Source organism: Pleurodeles waltl, chromosome 9, assembly GCF_031143425.1.
Source record: "Pleurodeles waltl isolate 20211129_DDA chromosome 9, aPleWal1.hap1.20221129, whole genome shotgun sequence".
In the NCBI taxonomy this organism is placed as follows: Eukaryota; Metazoa; Chordata; class Amphibia; order Caudata; family Salamandridae; genus Pleurodeles; species Pleurodeles waltl.
The window spans coordinates 1180702785-1180728347 of NC_090448.1; the positions used below are offsets into that span (position 1 = coordinate 1180702785).

A 25563-nucleotide genomic window follows, 5' to 3' on the forward strand; every position below is an offset into this window, starting at 1 on the left:
TGTAATTCCGTCCAGTCGTTTCGGCGCTATTACTGCTACTGGAAAATTGAATGGGGAAAACGTTTTTGGGGATCCCCCCCCCCTTTTCTCTCTGCCCCACTTGACAGATCACCCTGAAACTTTCCAGACGGCAAATGAAGTGACATCCATTGTTTTCTGGAAACGTTTGTGAAGATTCATCAAAAGGCACCAAAGTTATTAGCAAGACAAAAAACATTTTTTCTCGAGTAACTAGGTCATAACTATAACTAACTAGTGGCGACCACCACTAGGTAATATATATATATATATATACACACATGCACGAACGTATACACACATTAAAAGTGCGCACGATAATAGTAAAAGCTTCAAATTGATAAACCGCAGATACAGTTTTGAAGATCATATATATGAAAAAGCACAGCAGCTTGCCTTGGCAGGATAATACTGTTTCCCACACCCATATTGCAGACTATAAATTAGCAACCAAAGGGTGTTTGATGCAGGGAGTTTGGTCTACTTATCCAGTGGAAAAAAAAAACGAAAACGTGTTGTCCTTGACCCCAAAGAATGTGTCCTGGAGAGCTGACCGCTGATTGAGAAAACTCTTGAAGCATGCTTCTTATATTTTTCTAAGAGCATTGTCTATTATGCTTTCGTGATTCTCCCAATCTGGAATTAACTTTCTTCATCAAAGAATGGGTGAACTTGACCCAAAATGTGGATGTTGAGATAGCGTCACCCCCTATATGTGGGCTAAGGCGCTGATCCCCAAACCCTCCTCGAGCCACTGGTAGCAGGAACCACCGATTATATAGGTTAAGCACATTAACTTCCCCGAGGTTTCTTTTCCTGCCACCTCACCAAGGCATAGGTGGCTCACGTGTGCAGAGCATCTAGAACTGCCTTTCTCTAGCTCAGGGCACTGTTATTTCCATTAGTGGTTAGGACACATGGGGCTATGCACTGGTGGAAGGGCATTATACCTATAAACTCTCAATATGAAGTTATTATTTAAAAAAAAACACTTAAGAATGATGACATACTTCATACTTGCAGAGTACTTGGTCAATAGCGCTTCATTAGTAGCTCACCCTAATTTTCACAGTAGGTCGGGATTAGACATCATTTATTTTACAGCTTGTATTGGTACCCACTGCCAGCGAAACATAAAATCGATCCAGGGGCAGACGCTACACAAACTCCAAAGTATCAGGATTGTCTCATCATCAAGAACGGACAGTGTTCTCTCTTTAGTCCACAGGTAAGGCCAAAGGAGGAGGAGCAGAAAAATACCTTGATTAACCTTGAGCAGTGCTTTAAATGGAACTATAGAAGTGCAGGCACTCACTCTGTAGAGTACCCGTTTGCTCCTGAGAAGTGCTGGTACTCTCCCATTCAATCTACTGCAGCAGTACAGAGAGGTACAGGTACTCTCCCCTTCAAATTAAAGTAGTACAGGCACTCAGTACCAGACAGTACCTTGTCCATTTAAAGCACGGACCATGAGGTTCATCCCCCACAACCTTAAAAAGGGCAGCTGGTGATAATGTCACAATACAGCTCAAAATCCCACTTGAAGTCAAACACAACACCATTCTGTAGCCCCTATTGCTGGTGATTGTTAGAGTTGCAGGTCAGGTTAAAAAGTCTATTTTTCCACTAGATCACAACCTACCACCAGATACCTCCCACACTCCAATGATAACATGCATAATCAGTGTCTGAGATGGAAATATTGAAGTGCAGAACTCACTAATTGGCAGCAGTGCTAAGAAATGCAGGCCCTCTCCCTTTTAAATGAAAGAAGTGCAGGAACTCAGTACTGGGCAGTACCTGCCCATTTAAAGCTCTGTGCATGACTGTAAACCACTGAATGTAAGTATCACTGCAGTTATTCCACTCACCACCCCTTGGTTTACCAGTGGGTGCTACCTGCTCTGATACCTTTCTTCTCTTAGGTGCAAGCTGCAGAGAAAAAAAGTCTTTGCCATAGTTGTTTTGTTACCTGCATCTCTTCGGTCAACAAGCACTTTTGGAATTTGGACGGCCTTGGGATGCTTGTTGGCTAGAGTCAGAGTGGTTAGCTGATATTTTAAGTGTCTGTGTTTAACTCTGCTTCGAGGATGGTGATCCACTGATGAGCGTGTGGCTCCCTACCATCCCTACATCACACAAAGTGCATAACTGTTGTTTATTGAGGCGTGAAGCTCACCCGGTACTTACTTATTTTACTCCAGCCATACGAGGAATCACACTGCTACATTTCTTCTTAACTGAGGTAAACATGACATTTTGTTGCTGACTGCAAACTTACTCATTTATCCTGCAGTATGCTTGTTGGACCTGGCCCTTTTTACAGGGTCTTCCCCAAACATTTTGCCTTCCTCCTCCTATTTTTTCTGACCTCTTTTTGTTCGCTTTAGGACTCTGAGCACTTTATCACTGCTGATCAGTGCTAAAGTGCATGTGCTTTTCCTTCTAAACTTGATATGATCGGCTTACACCCGATTGGCTTATTTAATTTACAGTGGTATAGGTTATACCCAGGGCCTGTAAATTAAATGCTACTAGTGGGCCTGCAGCGCTGCTTGCGCCACCCACAGAAGTAGTCTCTCAAACATGCCTCAGGCGTGCTAGCGCAGGACCTGCGTGCACAGTTTACTGACACAGGGACCTGGCATCTAAATTTACTTGCCAGGCCTGGAACTCCCCTTTTCTACATATGCCACCCCTAAGGTGGGCCGTAGCTAGCCCACAGGGCAGGGTGCTGTGTATGTAAAAGGTAGGACATATGTCTTTATGTACTACATGTCCTGGTAGTGACAGACTATTTAGTTTCTCACTACTGTGAGCGCTGCCCCTCTCATAGGACTGGATTGGAAATGCCCTGACCTATGTCTAAGTGGTATTGTCTGATCTATGAGGGGTGGCATAGGCATGTTTGGTATGGTTGCAATGGAGTGAGAAATGCTGCTTAATGGTGTAGGTGGATTTTTTATTACCATTATAGAAATGCCATTTTTAGAAAGTGAGCATTTCTCTGTGCTGATGACTCTGGTGTTTTACAGCTTGCCTCCAATCCACGCCTGGGGCAGAGTGACAGCTGGGCTTTGTGCAAACTTTTCAGACAGCCTGTACACAGGGAGGATGGAGGTGTCACAGAGGTGCATTTGCATATTAAATGGTCTTCCTGGGCAGGGAGAGGTAGAAGTGGGACACACCTGCATCTGTAAAGGCTGTGCCCTGGCCTCACGCAAAGGGCTTGTTTACCCCTTGCTGAAGTCTGGAGGCAGTGCTGGAGGAGAAAGAGGACATTCTTGGAACTGTTTAGTGCTCGTTGGAAGCCCCACTCCCCCTTTTCTGGAAGCTGTGCAAAATGCAGGGTTTGTTTGTACCCACGTAGGTAGACCTTGCATGGACCTGCCAGAGGAATCTGTTATGCTGCTATGAGGAACCGCCATCAGAACTGACCTGTGGCCTGCTGAGACACAAGGAGGGCTGTTACTTTGCCCCAAAGACCCTGATGTGCCAGCCCACTGCTTACTTGTACTTTCCCTTGGACCTTCCCCAGTGATCTCCAGGGGATGGATGGCATGCTCCTCTTCCCCCTTGTTTTATGACTGCCATACAGAAGGAGCGCTTCGGTGTTTCCCTGCTTCAGCGCGGCAAGAGCGCTTTGTGTTTTCCTACTTGTGCGTGTGATGAGGTGTTTATGGTCCCGCCGCATATGGTGAACGCTTTGTTTGGAGATCGCGAGGGCCCGCTGGTTGAGAGAAGCCCCTGGCATCTATGAGACTGCGAGTAAATCACCTCAGGTGTCCTGAGTTGCTAAGTGCCTCACCTCCGCTGTCAGCCCTTCGGATTCGACTGCTCGGGCTGAAGGTTCCGAGCGCCCAAACTCTGGTTCTGCTAAGTGCACCACTAGCAGTAGAGCCCAAATGGAACCGGCTCTTGCTGCAGCCAAAGAGAAGGAAGTACGGTGTCCCTTGAGACTCCGCTGGGGGGCCTTGGTCAGGAGTGACCAATACCGCGGGGCTCAGTAACTCAGCCTCAATGGCAGCCCTGGAATAGGATTCAGGCCACTACAGGGAGACTGCAGAGCCGCAGGAGAGGGGAGGTGCGGCCTGAGAGACCTTGTCTGCTGTGCTCCGGAGGCTCTGCTAGAAAATACTACATTTCCCCTTCAAGCAGAGCGGCTGTATTTTGGCACGTGGGGAGAGACGGAGCGAAGTAGCTCCCCGAAACCCGCAGAATTTCTTCCCGCCCACTGTCCTGGGATGGACCACAGCGAAGAAAACACTGCCCTGCTGTTGCCCGGGGGTCGCCACCCTTTTTGCTTGCCCTGCGGAGTCCCTCCCCCCAGGACTGACCAGAGCACTGGTCAGGGGCCCACACTTGATACCAAGTTGGCGGCCCTGAGGTGCCCAGGGTCGGTGGCTGTTGGGCTCACCTCGGCTTGGGGTCCCTGAGGTAGATTGATGTGGCTTCCTGCCGGGAGCAAGACGGACTCTCAGAAATGAGCATAATGCGTGTAGTTGGCACGAGGGCACTTCTGCGGCCCACGTTTATGCCAGTGCACGCTCTGCTGGACCTTGGGTGCAATCCTTCGGAAGACAGCTCTAATTATCGTAATGGCTGTGGTAGGCATGCAAGGACCCCAGTGCCCCAATGTCTCCCTGAGCGACTGTAATATGTATTTTCTAACCCTCTGTGCTTTCCTCCTACATTGCATGGCCGGTTATTATGTTCAATGTTCTTCTTGCTGATTGGGTGACTAGCATATTTCTGGGTCTGCGTTACCTATACACGGAGGGTACTGTTATTTATGACTTGCCACTTGGGGAACGTTTCACTCTATGTGCATTCCTGATGATGTCTTGTCAGTTATGATAATGTGCTCATCATGACGTGCGTTTTTGGTGATAATGATGACTTGACTACTGCTTGTGTTGCAGGATAGTAATAATCTAGGTGTTTACCTGACCACTGCTGGGTTTCGCAGACTACTCGTAATCTATGTAATGTTCTGACAACTGCTTGTGTAGCAGGATATTACTGGTACATGTTGTGTTTAGTCTTATAATGTTTTATGCAATAAAGTATATTTTTATACAACTTGCTGTGGACTCTCCTTTTTGGTGTATTTATTGTGTCACAGGTGTTGTGTGTGTTATGCACACACTTTACACCTTGCCTCTGGGATAAGCCTGACTGCTCGTACCAATCTACCAAGGGAGTGAGCAAGGTTTATCTTGGGTGTTTAGCTCCCTCGCCCTGACTAGAGTGGTGATCTCTGCCTGGCTTAGGTGCCTACCCTAGCCAACCAGGAACCTAATTTCTAACAATGCTGGACTTAGTTTTGTGGCTGTCTGTTTTCCTCTACTTTCATTATTCACTGACCAGGAAGTAGTTTTGCGAGGCCTCTCACCTGTTAGACTGATCATGCTTTGATTTCAGAGCATTTTTATGATTATGGCTTTGCAGTCACTGATATGTTAATTTCTTGATATAATAGTGGGAAATTAATAGAGAGGCACTAAAATGTGAGCTACTCCTTTGATTTATTAGCAAGAAAGTGTCACTCAATGCATAACTCATTTGGCAGTAAATATCACTCATGAATGCATTGAAACCACAGAAATGTCACATATAAGCAACCTGAATCCTGGCTGCAATGATTGGGCAGAGCGCCCACAGGACCCACACTGACTCCGAGGAAGAACAGGTGTGCGGGTGACACACCAAAACTCAGTGCTCTCTGCAGTCAGTGCTTTAAATGGGCAAGTACTGTCCGGTACTGAGTACCTGCACTTCTTTCATTTGAAAGGGAGAGTACTTGCACTTCTCAGCATTGCTGCAATACATTCAAAGGGAGAGTACCTGCACTTCTCAGCATTGCTGCAATACGTTCAGTGGGATAGTACTGGCACTTCTCAGCACTGCTGCAATACTTTTAATGGGAGAGTACCAGCACTTCTCTGCACAGCCGTAACATTTAATGGGAGAGCACTGGCACGTCTCAGCACTGCAGCAATACATTTAATGGGAAGGTACCAGCATTACTCAGCATAGCTGCAATACGTTCAAGGGGAGAGTACCTGCACTTCTCAGCACCGCTGCAATACAGTTAATGGGAGAGTACCAGCACTTCTCTGCACTGCTGCAATACATTCAGTGGGAGAGTACCTACACTTCTCAGCACTTCTGCAATACATTTAATGGGAGAGTACCTGCACTTCTCAGAACTGCCGCAATACACTTAGGGCCCGATTACGACCCTGGTGGGTTGGATACTCCGTCACAAACGTGACGGATATCCCATCCGCCGTATTACAAGTTCCATTATATCCTGTGGAACTTGTAAAATGACAGGCGAGATATCTGTCAGTTTTTGGAGCAGCATCCCATCTGCAAAGGTTGTAATCAGGCCCTTAATGTGAGAGCACCAGCACTTCTCAGCACTGCTACAGTATATTTAATGTGAGAGTACCTGCACTTCTCAGCACTGCTGCAATACATTTAATGGGAGCGTACTGGCACTTCTCAGCACTGCAGCAATACATTTAATGGGAGAGTACCTGTACTTCTCAGTACTGCTGCAATACATTCAGTGGGAGAGTACGGCACTTCTCAGCACTGCATCAATACATTTAATGGAAGAGTACCGGCACTTCTCAGCACTGCTACAATACATTGAATGGAAGAGTACCTGCACTTCTGAGAACTGCTGCTGTACATTTAATGGGAGAGTACCTGTACTTCTCAGCACTTCAGCAATTCATTTAATGGTAGCGTACTGGCATTTCTCAGCATTGATGCAATACATTTAATGGGAGAGTACCTGCACTTCTCATCACTGCAATACATTTAATGGGAGAGTACCTGCATTTCTCAGCACTGATGCAATACATTTAATGGGAGAGTATCAGCACTACTGCAGTACATTAAATGGGAGAGTACCTGCACTTCCCAGCACTGCTATGATACATTCAGTGGGAGAGTACCTGCACCTCTCAGCACTGCTGCAGTACATTCAGTGGGAGAGTACCTGCACCTCTCAGCACTGCTGCAGTACATTCAGTGGGAGAGTACCTGCACCTCTCAGCACTTCTGCAATACATTCAGTGGGAGAGTTCCAGCACTGCTGCAGTACATGTCATGGGAGAGCACCTGCACCTCTCAGCACTGCTGCAGTACATTCAGTGGGAGAGTACCTGCACTTCTCAGGAGCAGCAGGACATTGAATGGGAGAGTACCGGCACTTCTCATGGGCAGCAGGACATTGAATGGGAGAGTACCTGCACTTTCCAGCACTGCTATGATACATTCAGTGGGAGAGTACCTGCACCTCTCAGCACTGCTGCAGTACTTTCAGTGGGAGAGTACCTGCACCTCTCAGCACTGCTGCAGTACATTCAGTGGGAGAGTACCTGCACCTCTCAGCACTTCTGCAATACATTCAGTGGGAGAGTTCCAGCACTTCCCAGCACTGCTGCAGTACATGTCATGGCAGAGCACCTGCACCTCTCAGCACTGCTGCAGTACATTCAGTGGGAGAGTACCTGCACTTCTCAGGAGCAGCAGGACATTGAATGGGAGAGTACCGGCACTTCTCATGGGCAGCAGGACATTGAATGGGAGAGCACCTGCACTCCTCAGCACTACTGCAGTACATTCAGTGGGAGAGTACCGGCACTTCTCAGGAGCAGCAGGACATTGAATGGGAGAGTACCTGCACTTCTCAGGAGCAGCAGGACATGGAATGGGAGAGCACCTGCACTTCTCAGGAGCAGCAGGACATGGAATGGGAGAGCACCAGCACTTCTCAGGAGCAGCAGGACATGGAATGGGAGAGCACCTGCACTTCTCAGGAGCAGCAGGACATGGAATGGGAGAGCACCTGCACTTCTCAGGAGCAGCAGGACATGGAATGGGAGAGCACCTGCACTTCTCAGGAGCAGCAGGACATGGAATGGGAGAGCACCTGCACTTCTCAGGAGCAGCAGGACATTGAATGGGAGAGCACCTGCACTTCTCAGGAGCAGCAGGACATGGAATGGGAGAGCACCTGCACTTCTCAGGAGCAGCAGGACATGGAATGGGGGAGCACCTGCACTTCTCATGGGCAGCAGGACATTGAATGGGAGAGTACCTGCACTCCTCAGCACTACTGCAGTACATTCAGTGGGAGAGTACCGGCACTTCTCAGGAGCAGCAGGACATGGAATGGGAGAGCACCTGCAGTTCTCAGGAGCAGCAGGACATGGAATGGGAGAGCACCGGCACTTCTCAGGAGCAGCAGGACATGGAATGGGAGAGCACCGGCACTTCTCAGGAGCAGCAGGACATGGAATGGGAGAGCACCGGCACTTCTCAGGAGCAGCAGGACATGGAATGGGAGAGTACCTGCACTTCTCAGGAGCAGCAGGACATGGAATGGGAGAGTACCTGCACTTCTCAGGAGCAGCAGGACATTGAATGGGAGAGTACCTGCACTTCTCAGGAGCAGCAGGACATTGAATGGGAGAGTACCTGCACTTCTCAGGAGCAGCAGGACATGGAATGGGAGAGCACCGGCACTTCTCAGGAGCAGCAGGACATGGAATGGGAGAGTACCTGCACTTCTCAGGAGCAGCAGGACATTGAATGGGAGAGTACCTGCACTCCTCAGCACTACTGCAGTACATTCAGTGGGAGAGTACCTGCACTTCTCAGGAGCAGCAGGACATTGAATGGGAGAGTACCTGCACTTTTCAGGAGCAGCAGGACATTGAATGGGAGAGTACCTGCACTTCTCAGGAGCAGCAGCACATGAAATGGGAGAGTACCTGCACTTCTCAGGAGCAGCAGGACATGGAATGGGAGAGCACCCGCACTTCTCAGGAGCAGCAGGACATGGAATGGGAGAGCACCTGCACTTCTCAGGAGCAGCAGGACATGGAATGGGAGAGTACCTGCACTTCTCAGGAGCAGCAGGACATGGAATGGGAGAGTACCTGCACTTCTCAGGAGCAGCAGGACATGGAATGGGAGAGCACCTGCACTTCTCAGGAGCAGCAGGACATTGAATGGGAGAGTACCGGCACTTCTCAGGAGCAGCAGGACATGGAATGGGAGAGTACCTGCACTTCTCAGGAGCAGCAGGACATTGAATGGGAGAGTACCTGCACTCCTCAGCACTACTGCAGTACATTCAGTGGGAGAGCACCTGCACTTCTCAGGAGCAGCAGGACATTGAATGGGAGAGTACCGGTACTTCTCATGGGCAGCAGGACATGGAATGGGAGAGTACCTGCACTTCTCAGGAGCAGCAGGACATGGAATGGGAGAGTACCTGCACTTCTCAGGAGCAGCAGGACATTGAATGGGAGAGTACCGGCACTTCTCATGGGCAGCAGGACATGGAATGGGAGAGTACCTGCACTTCTCAGGAGCAGCAGGACATGGAATGGGAGAGTACCTGCACTTCTCAGGAGCAGCAGGACATTGAATGGGAGAATACCTGCACTTCTCAGGAGCAGCAGGACATGGAATGGGAGAGTACCGGCACTTCTCATGGGCAGCAGGACATGGAATGGGAGAGTACCTGCACTTCTCAGGAGCAGCAGGACATGGAATGGGAGAGTACCGGCACTTCTCAGGAGCAGCAGGACATTGAATGGGAGAGTACCGGCACTTCTCAGGAGCAGCAGGACATGGAATGGGAGAGTACCTGCACTTCTCAGGAGCAGCAGGACATGGAATGGGAGAGCACCTGCACTTCTCAGGAGCAGGAGGACATTGAATGGGAGAGTACCTGCACTTCTCAGGAGCAGTAGGACATTGAATGGGAGAGTACCGGCACTTCTCATGGGCAGCAGGACATGGAATGGGAGAGTACCTGCACTTCTCAGGAGCAGCAGGACATTGAATGGGAGAGTACCTGCACTTCTCAGGAGCAGCAGGACATTGAATGGGAGAGTACCTGCACTTCTCATGGGCAGCAGGACATTGAATGGGAGAGTACCTGCACTTCTCATGGGCAGCAGGACATTGAATGGGAGAGCACCTGCACTCCTCAGCACTACTGCAGTACATTCAGTGGGAGAGTACCGGCACTTCTCAGGAGCAGCAGGACATGGAATGGGAGAGTACCTGCACTTCTCAGGAGCAGCAGGACATGGAATGGGAGAGTACCGGCACTTCTCAGGAGCAGCAGGACATTGAATGGGAGAGTACCGGAACTTCTCATGGGCAGCAGGACATGGAATGGGAGAGTACCTGCACTTCTCAGGAGCAGCAGGACATTGAATGGGAGAGTACCTGCACTTCTCAGGAGCAGCAGGACATGGAATTGGAGAGTACCTGCACTTCTCAGGAGCAGCAGGACATTGAATGGGAGAGTACCTGCACTTCTCAGGAGCAGCAGGACATTGAATGGGAGAGTACCTGCACTCCTCAGCACTACATTCAGTGGGAGAGTACCTGCACTTCTCAGGAACAGCAGGACATGGAATGGGAGAGTACCAGCACTTCTCAGGAGCAGCAGGACATGGAATGGGAGAGTACCTGCACTTCTCAGGAGCAGCAGGACATTGAATGGGAGAGCACCTGCACTTCTCAGGAGCAGCAGGACATTGAATGGGAGAGTACCTGCACTTCTCAGGAGCAGCAGGACATGGAATGGGAGAGTACCTGCACTTCTCAGGAGCAGCAGGACATTGAATGGGAGAGCACCTGCACTTCTCAGGAGCAGCAGGACATTGAATGGGAGAGCACCTGCACTTCTCAGGAGCAGCAGGACATGGAATGGGAGAGCACCTGCACTTCTCAGGAGCAGCAGGACATGGAATGGGAGAGCACCTGCACTTCTCAGGAGCAGCAGGACATTGAATGGGAGAGTACCGGCACTTCTCAGGAGCAGCAGGACATTGAATGGGAGAGCACCTGCACTTCTCAGGAGCAGCAGGACATTGAATGGGAGAGCACCTGCACTTCTCAGGAGCAGCAGGACATTGAATGGGAGAGCACCTGCACTTCTCAGGAGCAGCAGGACATTGAATGGGAGAGTACCTGCACTCCTCAGCACTACTGCAGTACATTCAGTGGGAGAGTACCTGCGCTTCTCAGGAGCAGCAGGACATGGAATGGGAGAGTACCTGCACTTCTCAGGAGCAGCAGGACATGGAATGGGAGAGCACCTGCACTTCTCAGGAGCAGCAGGACATGGAATGGGAGAGTACCGGCACTTCTCAGGAGCAGCAGGACATGGAATGGGAGAGCACCTGCACTTCTCAGGAGCAGCTGGACATTGAATGGGAGAGTACCGGCACTTCTCAGGAGCAGCAGGACATGGAATGGGAGAGTACCTGCACTTCTCAGGAGCAGCAGGACATTGAATGGGAGAGCACCGGCACTTCTCAGGAGCAGCAGGACATTGAATGGGAGAGTACCGGCACTTCTCAGGAGCAGCAGGACATTGAATGGGAGAGCACCTGCACTTCTCAGGAGCAGCAGGACATGGAATGGGAGAGTACCTGCACTTCTCAGGAGCAGCAGGACATTGAATGGGAGAGTACCTGCACTTCTCAGGAGCAGCAGGACATGGAATGGGAGAGCACCTGCACTTCTCAGGAGCAGCAGGACATTGAATGGGAGAGTACCTGCACTTCTCAGGAGCAGCAGGACATGGAATGGGAGAGCACCGGCACTTCTCAGGAGCAGCAGGACATGGAATGGGAGAGCACCGGCACTTCTCAGGAGCAGCAGGACATGGAATGGGAGAGCACCTGCACTTCTCAGGAGCAGCAGGACATTGAATGGGAGAGCACCTGCACTTCTCAGGAGCAGCAGGACATTGAATGGGAGAGCACCTGCACTTCTCAGGAGCAGCAGGACATTGAATGGGAGAGCACCGGCACTTCTCAGGAGCAGCAGGACATTGAATGGGAGAGTACCTGCACTTCTCAGGAGCAGCAGGACATTGAAAGGGAGAGCACCTGCACTTCTCAGGAGCAGCAGGACATGGAATGGGAGAGCACCTGCACTTCTCAGGAGCAGCAGGACATTGAATGGGGGAGCACCTGCACTTCTCAGGAGCAGCAGGACATGGAATGGGAGAGCACCGGCACTTCTCAGGAGCAGCAGGACATGGAATGGGAGAGCACCTGCACTTCTCAGGAGCAGCAGGACATGGAATGGGAGAGCACCTGCACTTCTCAGGAGCAGCAGGACATTGAATGGGGGAGCACCTGCACTTCTCAGGAGCAGCAGGACATGGAATGGGAGAGCACCTGCACTTCTCAGGAGCAGCAGGACATTGAATGGGAGAGTACCGGCACTTCTCAGGAGCAGCAGGACATGGAATGGGAGAGTACCTGCACTTCTCAGGAGCAGCAGGACATTGAATGGGAGAGTACCGGCACTTCTCAGGAGCAGCAGGACATGGAATGGGAGAGCACCTGCACTTCTCAGGAGCAGCAGGACATGGAATGGGAGAGCACCTGCACTTCTCAGGAGCAGCAGGACATTGAATGGGAGAGCACCTGCACTTCTCAGGAGCAGCAGGACATGGAATGGGAGAGTACCGGCACTTCTCAGGAGCAGCAGGACATGGAATGGGAGAGCACCTGCACTTCTCAGGAGCAGCAGGACATTGAATGGGAGAGCACCTGCACTTCTCAGGAGCAGCAGGACATGGAATGGGAGAGCACCTGCACTTCTCAGGAGCAGCAGGACATGGAATGGGAGAGCACCTGCACTTCTCAGGAGCAGCAGGACATGGAATGGGAGAGTACCTGCACTTCTCAGGAGCAGCAGGACATTGAATGGGAGAGCACCGGCACTTCTCATGGGCAGCAGGACATGGAATGGGAGAGCACCGGCCCTTCTCAGGAGCAGCAGGACATTGAATGGGAGAGTACCTGCACTCCTCAGCACTACTGCAGTACATTCAGTGGGAGAGCACCTGCACTTCTCAGGAGCAGCAGGACATTGAATGGGAGAGTACCGGCACTTCTCATGGGCAGCAGGACATGGAATGGGAGAGTACCTGCACTTCTCAGGAGCAGCAGGACATGGAATGGGAGAGGACCTGCACTTCTCAGGAGCAGCAGGACATTGAATGGGAGAGTACCGGCACTTCTCATGGGCAGCAGGACATGGAATGGGAGAGTACCTGCACTTCTCAGGAGCAGCAGGACATGGAATGGGAGAGTACCTGCACTTCTCAGGAGCAGCAGGACATGGAATGGGAGAGTACCTGCACTTCTCAGGAGCAGCAGGACATGGAATGGGAAAGCACCTGCACTTCTCAGGAGCAGGAGGACATTGAATGGAAGAGTACCTGCACTTCTCAGGAGCAGCAGGACATTGAATGGGAGAGTACCGGCACTTCTCATGGGCAGCAGGACATGGAATGGGAGAGTACCTGCACTTCTCAGGAGCAGCAGGACATTGAATGGGAGAGTACCTGCACTTCTCAGGAGCAGCAGGACATTGAATGGGAGAGTACCTGCACTTCTCATGGGCAGCAGGACATTGAATGGGAGAGTACCTGCACTTCTCATGGGCAGCAGGACATTGAATGGGAGAGCACCTGCACTCCTCAGCACTACTGCAGTACATTCAGTGGGAGAGTACCGGCACTTCTCAGGAGCAGCAGGACATGGAATGGGAGAGTACCTGCACTTCTCAGGAGCAGCAGGACATGGAATGGGAGAGTACCGGCACTTCTCAGGAGCAGCAGGACATTGAATGGGAGAGTACCGGCACTTCTCATGGGCAGCAGGACATGGAATGGGAGAGTACCTGCACTTCTCAGGAGCAGCAGGACATTGAATGGGAGAGTACCTGCACTTCTCAGGAGCAGCAGGACATGGAATGGGAGAGCACCTGCACTTCTCAGGAGCAGCAGGACATTGAATGGGAGAGTACCTGCACTTCTCAGGAGCAGCAGGACATGGAATTGGAGAGTACCTGCACTTCTCAGGAGCAGCAGGACATTGAATGGGAGAGTACCTGCACTTCTCAGGAGCAGCAGGACATTGAATGGGAGAGTACCTGCACTCCTCAGCACTACTGCAGTACATTCAGTGGGAGAGTACCTGCTCTTCTCAGGAACAGCAGGACATGGAATGGGAGAGTACCTGCACTTCTCAGGAGCAGCAGGACATTGAATGGGAGAGCACCGGCACTTCTCAGGAGCAGCAGGACATGGAATGGGAGAGTACCTGCACTTCTCAGGAGCAGCAGGACATTGAATGGGAGAGCACCTGCACTTCTCAGGAGCAGCAGGACATTGAATGGGAGAGCACCTGCACTTCTCAGGAGCAGCAGGACATTGAATGGGAGAGCACCTGCACTTCTCAGGAGCAGCAGGACATTGAATGGGAGAGTACCGGCACTTCTCAGGAGCAGCAGGACATTGAATGGGAGAGCACCTGCACTTCTCAGGAGCAGCAGGACATTGAATGGGAGAGTACCTGCACTTCTCAGGAGCAGCAGGACATTGAATGGGAGAGTACCTGCACTCCTCAGCACTACTGCAGTACATTCAGTGGGAGAGTACCTGCACTTCTCAGGAGCAGCAGGACATGGAATGGGAGAGTACCTGCACTTCTCAGGAGCAGCAGGACATGGAATGGGAGAGCACCTGCACTTCTCAGGAGCAGCAGGACATGGAATGGGAGAGCACCTGCACTTCTCAGGAGCAGCAGGACATGGAATGGGAGAGTACCTGCACTTCTCAGGAGCAGCAGGACATTGAATGGGAGAGCACCGGCACTTCTCAGGAGCAGCAGGACATTGAATGGGAGAGTACCGGCACTTCTCAGGAGCAGCAGGACATTGAATGGGAGAGCACCTGCACTTCTCAGGAGCAGCAGGACATGGAATGGGAGAGTACCTGCACTTCTCAGGAGCAGCAGGACATTGAATGGGAGAGTACCTGCACTTCTCAGGAGCAGCAGGACATGGAATGGGAGAGTACCTGCACTTCTCAGGAGCAGCAGGACATGGAATGGGAGAGCACCTGCACTTCTCAGGAGCAGCAGGACATTGAATGGGAGAGTACCTGCACTTCTCAGGAGCAGCAGGACATGGAATGGGAGAGCACCTGCACTTCTCAGGAGCAGCAGGACATTGAATGGGGGAGCACCTGCACTTCCCAGGAGCAGCAGGACATGGAATGGGAGAGCACCTGCACTTCTCAGGAGCAGCAGGACATTGAATGGGAGAGTACCGGCACTTCTCAGGAGCAGCAGGACATGGAATGGGAGAGTACCTGCACTTCTCAGGAGCAGCAGGACATTGAATGGGAGAGTACCGGCACTTCTCAGGAGCAGCAGGACATGGAATGGGAGAGCACCTGCACTTCTCAGGAGCAGCAGGACATGGAATGGGAGAGTACCTGCACTTCTCAGGAGCAGTAGGACATTGAATGGGAGAGCACCTGCACTTCTCAGGAGCAGCAGGACATGGAATGGGAGAGTACCGGCACTTCTCAGGAGCAGCAGGACATGGAATGGGAGAGTACCTGCACTTCTCAGGAGCAGCAGGACATTGAATGGGAGAGCACCTGCACTTCTCAGGAGCAGCAGGACATGGAATGGGAGAGCACCTGCACTTCTCAGGAGCAGCAGGACATGGAATGGGAGAGCACCTGCACTTCTCAGGAGCAGCAGGACATGGAATGGGAGAGTACCTGCACTTCTCAGGAGCAGCAGGACATTGAATGGGAGAGCACCGGCACTTCTCAGGAGCAGCAGGACATGGAATGGGAGAGTACCTGCACTTCTCAGGAGCAGCAGGACATTGAATGGGAGAGCACCGGCACTTCTCATGGGCAGCAGGACATGGAATGGGAGAGCACCGGCCCTTCTCAGGAGCAGCAGGACATTGAATGGGAGAGTACCTGCACTCCTCAGCACTACTGCAGTACATTCAGTAAGAGAGCACCTGCACTTCTCAGGAGCAGCAGGACATTGAATGGGAGAGTACCGGCACTTCTCATGGGCAGCAGGACATGGAATGGGAGAGTACCTGCACTTCTCAGGAGCAGCAGGACATGGAATGGGAGAGTACCTGCACTTCTCAGGAGCAGCAGGACATTGAATGGGAGAGTACCGGCACTTCTTATGGGCAGCAGGACATGGAATGGGAGAGTACCTGCACTTCTCAGGAGCAGCAGGACATGGAATGGGAGAGTACCTGCACTTCTCAGGAGCAGCAGGACATGGAATGGGAGAGTACCTGCACTTCTCAGGAGCAGCAGGACATGGAATGGGAGAGCACCTGCACTTCTCAGGAGCAGGAGGACATTGAATGGGAGAGTACCGGCACTTCTCATGGGCAGCAGGACATGGAATGGGAGAGCACCTGCACTTCTCAGGAGCAGCAGGACATGGAATGGGAGAGCACCTGCACTTCTCAGGAGCAGCAGGACATGGAATGGGAGAGCACCTGCACTTCTCAGGAGCAGCAGGACATGGAATGGGAGAGTACCTGCACTTCTCAGGAGCAGCAGGACATTGAATGGGAGAGCACCGGCACTTCTCAGGAGCAGCAGGACATGGAATGGGAGAGTACCTGCACTTCTCAGGAGCAGCAGGACATTGAATGGGAGAGCACCGGCACTTCTCATGGGCAGCAGGACATGGAATGGGAGAGCACCGGCCCTTCTCAGGAGCAGCAGGACATTGAATGGGAGAGTACCTGCACTCCTCAGCACTACTGCAGTACATTCAGTGGGAGAGCACCTGCACTTCTCAGGAGCAGCAGGACATTGAATGGGAGAGTACCGGCACTTCTCATGGGCAGCAGGACATGGAATGGGAGAGTACCTGCACTTCTCAGGAGCAGCAGGACATGGAATGGGAGAGTACCTGCACTTCTCAGGAGCAGCAGGACATTGAATGGGAGAGTACCGGCACTTCTCATGGGCAGCAGGACATGGAATGGGAGAGTACCTGCACTTCTCAGGAGCAGCAGGACATGGAATGGGAGAGTACCTGCACTTCTCAGGAGCAGCAGGACATGGAATGGGAGAGTACCTGCACTTCTCAGGAGCAGCAGGACATGGAATGGGAGAGTACCTGCACTTCTCAGGAGCAGCAGGACATGGAATGGGAGAGTACCTGCACTTCTCATGGGCAGCAAAACATTGAATGGGAGAGCACCTGCACTCCTCAGCACTACTGCAGTACATTCAGTGGGAGAGTACCGGCACGTCTCAGGAGCAGCAGGACATGGAATGGGAGAGTACCTGCACTTCTCAGGAGCAGCAGGACATGGAATGGGAGAGTACCGGCACTTCTCAGGAGCAGCAGGACATTGAATGGGAGAGTACCGGCACTTCTCATGGGCAGCAGGACATGGAATGGGAGAGTACCTGCACTTCTCAGGAGCAGCAGGACATTGAATGGGAGAGTACCTGCACTTCTCAGGAGCAGCAGGACATGGAATGGGAGAGCACCTGCACTTCTCAGGAGCAGCAGGACATGGAATGGGAGAGTACCTGCACTTCTCAGGAGCAGCAGGACATGGAATTGGAGAGTACCTGCACTTCTCAGGAGCAGCAGGATATTGAATGGGAGAGTACCTGCACTTCTCAGGAGCAGCAGGACATTGAATGGGAGAGTACCTGCACTCCTCAGCACTACTGCAGTACATTCAGTGGGAGAGTACCTGCACTTCTCAGGAACAGCAGGACATGGAATGGGAGAGTACCGGCACTTCTCAGGAGCAGCAGGACATGGAATGGGAGAGTACCTGCACTTCTCAGGAGCAGCAGGACATTGAATGGGAGAGCACCTGCACTTCTCAGAAGCAGCAGGACATGGAATGGGAGAGCACCTGCACTTCTCAGGAGCAGCAGGACATGGAATGGGAGAGTACCTGCACTTCTCAGGAGCAGCAGGACATTGAATGGGAGAGCACCTGCACTTCTCAGGAGCAGCAGGACATTGAATGGGAGAGCACCTGCACTTCTCAGGAGCAGCAGGACATGGAATGGGAGAGTACCTGCACTTCTCAGGAGCAGCAGGACATTGAATGGGAGAGCACCTGCACTTCTCAGGAGCAGCAGGACATGGAATGGGAGAGTACCTGCACTTCTCAGGAGCAGCAGGACATGGAATGGGAGAGCACCTGCACTTCTCAGGAGCAGCAGGACATTGAATGGGAGAGTACCTGCACTTCTCAGGAGCAGCAGGACATGGAATGGGAGAGCACCTGCACTTCTCAGGAGCAGCAGGACATGGAATGGGAGAGCACCGGCACTTCTCAGGAGCAGCAGGACATGGAATGGGAGAGCACCTGCACTTCTTAGGAGCAGCAGGACATTGAATGGGAGAGCACCTGCACTTCTCAGGAGCAGCAGGACATTGAATGGGAGAGCACCTGCACTTCTCAGGAGCAGCAGGACATTGAATGGGAGAGCACCGGCACTCCTCAGGAGCAGCAGGACATTGAATGGGAGAGCACCTGCACTCCTCAGGAGCAGCAGGACATTGAATGGGAGAGCACCTGCACTTCTCAGGAGCAGCAGGACATTGAATGGGGGAGCACCTGCACCTGCACTTCTCAGGAGCAGCAGGACATTGAATGGGGGAGCACCTGCACTTCTCAGGAGCAGCAGGACATGGAATGGGAGACCACCGGCACTTCTCAGGAGCAGCAGGACATGGAATGGGAGAGCACCTGCACTTCTCAGGAGCAGCAGGACATTGAATGGGGGGGGAGCACCTGCACTTCTCAGGAGCAGCAGGACATGGAATGGGAGAGCACCTGCACTTCTCAGGAGCAGCAGGACATTGAATGGGAGAGTACCGGCACTTCTCAGGAGCAGCAGGACATGGAATGGGAGAGTACCTGCACTTCTCAGGAGCAGCAGGACATTGAATGGGAGAGTACCGGCACTTCTCAGGAGCAGCAGGACATGGAATGGGAGAGCACCTGCACTTCTCAGGAGCAGCAGGACATGGAATGGGAGAGTACCGGCACTTCTCAGGAGCAGTAGGACATGGAATGGGAGAGCACCTGCACTTCTCAGGAGCAGCAGGACATGGAATGGGAGAGTACCGGCACTTCTCAGGAGCAGCAGGACATGGAATGGGAGAGTACCTGCACTTCTCAGGAGCAGCAGGACATTGAATGGGAGAGCACCTGCACTTCTCAGGAGCAGCAGGACATGGAATGGGAGAGCACCTGCACTTCTCAGGAGCAGCAGGACATGGAATGGGAGAGTACCTGCACTTCTCAGGAGCAGCAGGACATTGAATGGGAGAGCACCGGCACTTCTCAGGAGCAGCAGGACATGGAATGGGAGAGTACCTGCACTTCTCAGGAGCAGCAGGACATTGAATGGGAGAGCACCGGCACTTCTCATGGGCAGCAGGACATGGAATGGGAGAGCACCGGCCCTTCTCAGGAGCAGCAGGACATGGAATGGGAGAGCACCTGCACTTCTCAGGAGCAGCAGGACATGGAATGGGAGAGTACCTGCACTTCTCAGGAGCAGCAGGACATTGAATGGGAGAGAACCTGCACTTCTCAGGAGCAGCAGGACATGGAATGGGAGAGTACCTGCACTTCTCAGGAGCAGCAGGACATTGAATGGGAGAGCACCGGCACTTCTCATGGGCAGCAGGACATGGAATGGGAGAGCACCGGCACTTCTCAGGAGCAGCAGGACATGGAATGGGAGAGCACCTGCACTTCTCAGGAGCAGCAGGACATGGAATGGGAGAGTACCTGCACTTCTCAGGAGCAGCAGGACATTGAATGGGAGAGCACCGGCACTTCTCATGGGCAGCAGGACATGGAATGGGAGAGCACCGGCACTTCTCAGGAGCAGCAGGACATTGAATGGGAGAGCACCTGCACTTCTCAGGAGCAGCAGGACATGGAATGGGAGAGTACCTGCACTTCTCAGGAGCAGCAGGACATTGAATGGGAGAGCACCTGCACTTCTCAGGAGCAGCAGGACATGGAATTGGAGAGTACCTGCACTTCTCAGGAGCAGCAGGACATTGAATGGGAGAGCACCGGCACTTCTCATGGGCAGCAGGACATGGAATGGGAGAGCACCGGCACTTCTCAGGAGCAGCAGGACATGGAATGGGAGAGCACCTGCACTTCTCAGGAGCAGCAGGACATGGAATGGGAGAGTACCTGCACTTCTCAGGAGCAGCAGGACATTGAATGGGAGAGCACCGGCACTTCTCATGGGCAGCAGGACATGGAATGGGAGAGCACCGGCACTTCTCAGGAGCAGCAGGACATTGAATGGGAGAGCACCTGCACTTCTCAGGAGCAGCAGGACATTGAATGGGAGAGTACCTGCACTTCTCAGGAGCAGCAGGACATGGAATGGGAGAGCACCTGCACTTCTCAGGAGCAGCAGGACATGGAATGGGAGAGCACCTGCACTTCTCAGGAGCAGCAGGACATTGAATGGGAGAGTACCTGCACTTCTCAGGAGCAGCAGGACATGGAATGGGAGAGCACCGGCACTTCTCAGGAGCAGCAGGACATGGAATGGGAGAGTACCTGCACTCCTCAGCACTACTGCAGTACATTCAGTGGGAGAGCACCTGCACTTCTCAGGAGCAGCAGGACATTGAATGGGAGAGTACCTGCACTTCTCAGGAGCAGCAGGACATGGAATGGGAGAGCACCTGCACTTCTCAGGAGCAGCAGGACATGGAATGGGAGAGCACCTGCACTTCTCAGGAGCAGCAGGACATGGAATGGGAGAGCACCTGCACTTCTCAGGAGCAGCAGGACATGGAATGGGAGAGCACCTGCACTTCTCAGGAGCAGCAGGACATGGAATGGGAGAGCACCTGCACTTCTCAGGAGCAGCAGGACATTGAATGGGAGAGCACCTGCACTTCTCAGGAGCAGCAGGACATGGAATGGGAGAGCACCTGCACTTCTCAGGAGCAGCAGGACATGGAATGGGAGAGCACCTGCACTTCTCAGGAGCAGCAGGACATGGAATGGGAGAGCACCGGCACTTCTCAGGAGCAGCAGGACATGGAATGGGAGAGCACCTGCACTTCTCAGGAGCAGCAGGACATGGAATGGGAGAGCACCGGCACTTCTCAGGAGCAGCAGGACATTGAATGGGAGAGCACCGGCACTTCTCAGGAGCAGCAGGACATTGAATGGGAGAGCACCTGCACTTCTCAGGAGCAGCAGGACATTGAATGGGAGAGCACCTGCACTTCTCAGGAGCAGCAGGACATGGAATGGGAGAGCACCTGCACTTCTCAGGAGCAGCAGGACATTGAATGGGGGAGCACCTGCACTTCTCAGGAGCAGCAGGACATGGAATGGGAGAGCACCGGCACTTCTCAGGAGCAGCAGGACATGGAATGGGAGAGCACCTGCACTTCTCAGGAGCAGCAGGACATTGAATGGGGGGGGAGCACCTGCACTTCTCAGGAGCAGCAGGACATGGAATGGGAGAGCACCTGCACTTCTCAGGAGCAGCAGGACATTGAATGGGAGAGTACCGGCACTTCTCAGGAGCAGCAGGACATGGAATGGGAGAGTACCTGCACTTCTCAGGAGCAGCAGGACATTGAATGGGAGAGTACCGGCACTTCTCAGGAGCAGCAGGACATGGAATGGGAGAGCACCTGCACTTCTCAGGAGCAGCAGGACATGGAATGGGAGAGTACCGGCACTTCTCAGGAGCAGTAGGACATGGAATGGGAGAGCACCTGTACTTCTCAGGAGCAGCAGGACATGGAATGGGAGAGTACCAGCACTTCTCAGGAGCAGCAGGACATGGAATGGGAGAGTACCTGCACTTCTCAGGAGCAGCAGGACATGGAATGGGAGAGCACCTGCACTTCTCAGGAGCAGCAGGACATGGAATGGGAGAGCACCTGCACTTCTCAGGAGCAGCAGGACATGGAATGGGAGAGTACCTGCACTTCTCAGGAGCAGCAGGACATTGAATGGGAGAGCACCGGCACTTCTCAGGAGCAGCAGGACATGGAATGGAAGAGTACCTGCACTTCTCAGGAGCAGCAGGACATTGAATGGGAGAGCACCTGCACTTCTCAGGAGCAGCAGGACATGGAATGGGAGAGTACCTGCACTTCTCAGGAGCAGCAGGACATTGAATGGGAGAGCACCGGCACTTCTCATGGGCAGCAGGACATGGAATGGGAGAGCACCGGCACTTCTCAGGAGCAGCAGGACATGGAATGGGAGAGTACCTGCACTTCTCAGGAGCAGCAGGACATGGAATGGGAGAGCACCGGCACTTCTCATGGGCAGCAGGACATGGAATGGGAGAGCACCGGCACTTCTCAGGAGCAGCAGGACATTGAATGGGAGAGCACCTGCACTTCTCAGGAGCAGCAGGACATTGAATGGGAGAGTACCTGCACTTCTCAGGAGCAGCAGGACATGGAATGGGAGAGCACCTGCACTTCTCAGGAGCAGCAGGACATGGAATGGGAGAGCACCTGCACTTCTCAGGAGCAGCAGGACATTGAATGGGAGAGTACCTGCACTTCTCAGGAGCAGCAGGACATGGAATGGGAGAGCACCGGCACTTCTCAGGAGCAGCAGGACATGGAATGGGAGAGTACCTGCACTCCTCAGCACTACTGCAGTACATTCAGTGGGAGAGCACCTGCACTTCTCAGGAGCAGCAGGACATTGAATGGGAGAGTACCTGCACTTCTCAGGAGCAGCAGGACATGGAATGGGAGAGCACCTGCACTTCTCAGGAGCAGCAGGACATGGAATGGGAGAGCACCTGCACTTCTCAGGAGCAGCAGGACATGGAATGGGAGAGCACCTGCACTTCTCAGGAGCAGCAGGACATGGAATGGGAGAGCACCTGCACTTCTCAGGAGCAGCAGGACATGGAATGGGAGAGCACCTGCACTTCTCAGGAGCAGCAGGACATGGAATGGGAGAGTACCTGCACTTCTCAGGAGCAGCAGGACATGGAATGGGAGAGCACCTGCACTTCTCAGGAGCAGCAGGACATTGAATGGGAGAGTACCTGCACTTCTCAGGAGCAGCAGGACATGGAATGGGAGAGCACCTGCACTTCTCAGGAGCAGCAGGACATGGAATGGGAGAGCACCTGCACTTCTCAGGAGCAGCAGGACATGGAATGGGAGAGCACCGGCACTTCTCAGGAGCAGCAGGACATTGAATGGGAGAGCACCTGCACTCCTCAGGAGCAGCAGGACATGGAATGGGAGAGCACCGGCACTTCTCAGGAGCAGCAGGACATGGAATGGGAGAGTACCGGCACTTCTCAGGAGCAGCAGGACATGGAATGGGAGAGTACCGGCACTTCTCAGGAGCAGCAGGACATGGAATGGGAGAGTACCGGCACTTCTCAGGAGCAGCAGGACATGGAATGGGAGAGCACCTGCACTTCTCAGGAGCAGCAGGACATTGAATGGGAGAGCACCTGCACTTCTCAGGAGCAGCAGGACATTGAATGGGAGAGCACCTGCACTCCTCAGGAGCAGCAGGACATTGAATGGGAGAGTACCTGCACTTCTCAGGAGCAGCAGGACATGGAATGGGAGAGTACCGGCACTTCTCAGGAGCAGCAGGACATGGAATGGGAGAGTACCTGCACTTCTCAGGAGCAGCAGGACATTGAATGGGAGAGTACCGGCACTTCTCAGGAGCAGCAGGACATTGAATGGGAGAGCACCTGCACTTCTCATGGGCAGCAGGACATTGAATGGGAGAGCACCTGCACTTCTCAGGAGCAGCAGGACATGGAATGGGAGAGCACCTGCTCTTCTCAGGAGCAGCAGGACATTGAATGGGAGAGTACCTGCACTTCTCAGGAGCAGCAGGACATGGAATGGGAGAGCACCTGCACTTCTCAGGAGCAGCAGGACATTGAATGGGAGAGCACCTGCACTTCTCAAGAGCAGCAGGACATTGAATGGGAGACACTTCTCAAGAGCAGCAGGACATTGAATGGGAGACACTTCTCAGGAGCAGCAGGACATTGAATGGGAGACACTTCTCAAGAGCAGCAGGACATTGAATGGGAGACAATTCTCAGGAGCAGCAGGACATTGAATGGGAGAGTACCTGCACTTCTCAGGAGTAGCAGGACATTGAATGGGAGAGCACCTGCACTTCTCAGGAGCAGCAGGACATTGAATGGGAGAGTACCTGCACTTCTCAGGAGCAGCAGGACATGGAATGGGAGAGTACCTGCACTTCTCAGGAGCAGCAGAACATTGAATGGGAGAGCACCTGCACTTCTCAGGAGCAGCAGGACATGGAATGGGAGAGCACCTGCACTTCTCAGGAGCAGCAGGACATTGAATGGGAGAGCACCTGCACTTCTCAGGAGCAGCAGGACATTGAATGGGAGAGCACCTGCACTTCTCAGGAGCAGCAGGACATTGAATGGGAGAGTACCTGCACTTCTCAGGAGCAGCAGGACATGGAATGGGAGAGTACCTGCACTTCTCAGGAGCAGCAGAACATTGAATGGGAGAGCACCTGCACTTCTCAGGAGCAGCAGGACATTGAATGGGAGAGCACCGGCACTTCTCAGGAGCAGCAGGACATGGAATGGGAGAGCACCTGCACTTCTCAGGAGCAGCAGGACATGGAATGGGAGAGTACCTGCACTTCTCAGGAGCAGCAGGACATTGAATGGGAGAGCACCTGCACTTCTCATGGGCAGCAGGACATTGAATGGGAGAGCACCGGCACTTCTCAGGAGCAGCAGGACATGGAATGGGAGAGCACCTGCACTTCTCAGGAGCAGCAGGACATGGAATGGGAGAGTACCTGCACTTCTCAGGAGCAGCAGGACATGGAATGGGAGAGCACCTGCACTTCTCAGGAGCAGCAGGACATGGAATGGGAGAGCACCTGCACTTCTCAGGAGCAGCAGGACATGGAATGGGAGAGTACCTGCACTTCTCAGGAGCAGCAGGACATGGAATGGGAGAGTACCTGCACTTCTCAGGAGCAGCAGGACATGGAATGGGAGAGTACCTGCACTTCTCAGGAGCAGCAGAACATTGAATGGGAGAGCACCTGCACTTCTCAGGAGCAGCAGGACATTGAATGGGAGAGCACCGGCACTTCTCAGGAGCAGCAGGACATGGAATGGGAGAGCACCTGCACTTCTCAGGAGCAGCAGGACATGGAATGGGAGAGTACCTGCACTTCTCAGGAGCAGCAGGACATTGAATGGGAGAGCACCTGCACTTCTCATGGGCAGCAGGACATTGAATGGGAGAGCACCTGCACTTCTCATGGGCAGCAGGACATGGAATGGGAGAGCACCGGCACTTCTCAGGAGCAGCAGGACATGGAATGGGAGAGCACCTGCACTTCTCAGGAGCAGCAGGACATTGAATGGGAGAGCACCTGCACTTCTCAGGAGCAGCAGGACATTGAATGGGAGAGCACCTGCACTTCTCAGGAGCAGCAGGACATGGAATGGGAGAGCACCTGCACTTCTCAGGAGCAGCAGGACATGGAATGGGAGAGCACCTGCACTTCTCAGGAGCAGCAGGACATGGAATGGGAGAGCACCTGCACTTCTCAGGAGCAGCAGGACATGGA

The 25563-nt window shown here is 53.0% G+C and overlaps 1 protein-coding gene across 2 annotated transcripts in view; it reads right to left on the reverse strand.

Annotated features, from left to right (window-relative positions):
• Window positions 1-25563, reverse strand: part of PPP2R3C (protein phosphatase 2 regulatory subunit B''gamma) — an 89415-nt gene that overhangs the window by 63164 nt on the left and 688 nt on the right. The window lies entirely within an intron of this gene.